Consider the following 3,338-nt stretch of genomic DNA (forward strand, 5'->3'; position numbering starts at 1 on the left):
CTTTTAAAGAAATCAAATCACTATTAGGATTACATCAAAGTTTGTACTCAAATTGTACTTAAGCTTAATCAACAAATAATTAAAATCGAATAATAGTTTCGTTTTGAACGCTCATCGACGCTTTGCAACTTGCACAGTTTCGAGTTACTCATCGAAATTTTCTCTTAATTTCGACCGAAATTAAATCAAAATCCTGTTTTTTATCAAAACTGATCTAAATCGAAACCGAAACCGAAATTTCGATCGAATTCTACTTTTTATTCTTTCACTCTCTATTAACATTTTGTAAATCGTATCTATATATTTATTGTAAAGCTTATGTGTGTAAGTCGAGATGATTATTTAACAAAATAGCGATATGTATGACATATTACATGTATTTTATGTAAGTATTAGTTCTATACATTCTCCGAATTTCTATAAATACACTTGCAATTTTTAAGGTGTTCTTTAAATCTCATGAACTTTTTAATTTCTTGTTTTTAATTCATGAACTTTTAGATTTCTTGTATCCAAAAGTTACAAAAAATATTATTCCTTTTACTTACATCTTTTTTTGTCAAAATCTACCGTTTTTTAACACCCTTTTTTACGTAACATAAATTAATGGATAATTTGGATATGTTGTCTCACGCATATGTGCATTTTATTTACTATAATCTTGGACATCAGGTAAAACAATGATAGATATATACATAATGGAATATTTTTATATATTTTTGAGATGTACTATAAAAGAATACATTAAAATAATTTTTGTTAAACAAAAACTTTAAACAAAACTTTAAAAAAATTTGTACTTTTAACATTAGTTATGATATTTAAATTTTTGTTAACTAAGTTTGATATAATTTTTAACTTTCTGATTTAAATTCGGCATCGTTGAATTATTATCATTGTGAATTTAGTAAAAATGTATTTATAAAAATTTTTTTTAAGAAATATATTAGGAGCATATCAAAAATCAATTTTTGAACGCTATGGTTACTTGATATTAATTGATATTAATAAATAAATTAAAATCGTTTTTATGAGTCAACGAGCGATAGCTAAAACGTGTTGGAGGTCATGGCAACATATATCATCGGAGAGGCCTCCCCTAACATATGTATATGAATATTTACACAAATATTTTATTAATAAAATTATTAAATAGAAAGTAAATTTTAGAAATAGAAATTTAATTAATTAATAAAAAATAGGAATCTGTAATTATATAATTCGTAATTTCTAATCGTAATTATAACAAATCATATAAAATATTCCTTGCTTTTTTCTTTATATTGCCTTATTAAAGTAAAAAAGTCAGTAATATATTTTTGAATTAGCGTAATTTCATATGTATTAATATTTCAAAATTAATTATTAATTTAAATAACAAATTTTATTTTCAAAGTGTAATTTTACTATATTTGATGTATTGCAAATAATTAATAAATTTAAAATTAATTGTTCCTAATATAATTGTGATTAAATATTTACTTTTATTAATTGTAGAATCATAAAATGATTAAGTAATTATTAATTTGAACAGAATACTTTCAAATACCTGCTACTTCCCCTTATTTCCTGCTTGTAAAACTCCGCGAATGGTAAAATGCGTTGTGACATTAATCTGATGTATCCATCTATTTTGTCAAAGTTCTAGATTCTAATTATATACTCAAGATAAATAATGTAAGATAAAGCATACCATTTCCATATTTGAGTATTATGTATAAACAGAGACAAATGCAAATAAAGTTAATAATAATATTATTAAAATCAATATTAATTTGTGACTGATATATAAGTCTTATTATAATAAATGCTAAAAATTATTTTCTTAAGCCTTGGTTAAACCTTCTTACATAGTTTTCTAAAATACGAAAGATATAGATATTATGATGATCATCGAAGATTTAAAGTCATTAAAAATGTTGGTATTTCATTAAATATAACCTATAATCATTAAAAATATTAGCTGCTTAAAATTTTAGTAAGAATATGTCACAATATTTATATGGGCATTACTTCAGATATTTTGAATAAATTTTAGATTTAAATGTTTTTGCGCGTATACATGTCGCAAACTGTGCAAATTGAAGAGTTGAGGCACATTATTATAAACTTTAATTACATGAAGTTTTACAAATATCTTTAAAAGTAAAAATAAGATCAATAAATGTACTTTTTTTATTATTTCCATGTTAATTTCCATACTTGTAAAACTTCATGTAATCGAAGTTCATAATAATGTGCCTCAAATCTTCAATTTGCACAGTTTGCGGCAATCAATAAGTCTATCGTTTCCAACTTATTTATTTGTCATGTGAAATCTGAGTTAAAGCGATCTGAATTATGATATGAATAATTTTGTTAATTGATTTGTTTTTTCTCTTTTAACAGAAAGGATCTGTGAAAGTTAATTGAATCATCTCAAAGTAAAAGTAAGCGAGAATATAGCTTTATATTTTTGGAAGGCAAGAGCAAATGAATATACATACACATATATATTAAGCGCTAGTAAAGACAAATCTAGTTTTTTTCGTTTCTAACAAATCCTAAAAATTGTATGCAGTTATTTCTGGTAACGACTAGTTGTTTCTGACTAGATTGTGACAACTCACTCGGAAACATAAAGTTAGTTTAAATCAGTGATCGAGCAAGAAAATGTGACTATAGCTTACTTGCAAAATAATTCTAGCTCTATTAACATTATCATTTTATTCGTTACCTGAGAAACTAAGCTGTATAAGTAGTTCTCCAAATATTTCGCACGGTTTTATACGGATTTCAATTATGTAATTCGGTATTACGTAATGTTTTTCAATTATTATATAAATTATTATATAAATTTCTTACATGAACAATCAATAAATGTGAAATTATTCAATAAAATTTTTAATCAAAGTTTTCCTCAGTCAAATAATGTGTATTGAAATAAATTCTCCATTTCCAAATCAGGAATAAAACATTTAACTTAATAAATAAACATTTAATAAATATAATTATTACACTAGAAATATCAAACTTTCTAATTCTAAAAAGATTAAGCAAATAAATTACTATAAAAATAAAAAAGTAATGAGAAAATTAAATTACTTATTTCATTAATATAATATATATAAGCACAGATATCCAAGGAACGTTTCTAAAAAACATCCTGAGAATGTCCTAACATTCTGAGAACGTTTGCAGAAACATTTCTGGGATAAAGTGTGCTATATGAGTAAAGAATAAAAAATCATTCAAAATCTTGTCTCTGATAAAAGAAATATAATATTAATCGACAAAATAAAAACGATCAATAACGTATAATATTCTATCTATTATAAATAATTGATATCTTTAGTGTT

Source organism: Atta colombica, unplaced genomic scaffold (genome assembly GCF_001594045.1).
Source record: "Atta colombica isolate Treedump-2 unplaced genomic scaffold, Acol1.0 scaffold39, whole genome shotgun sequence".
In the NCBI taxonomy this organism is placed as follows: domain Eukaryota; kingdom Metazoa; phylum Arthropoda; class Insecta; order Hymenoptera; family Formicidae; genus Atta; species Atta colombica.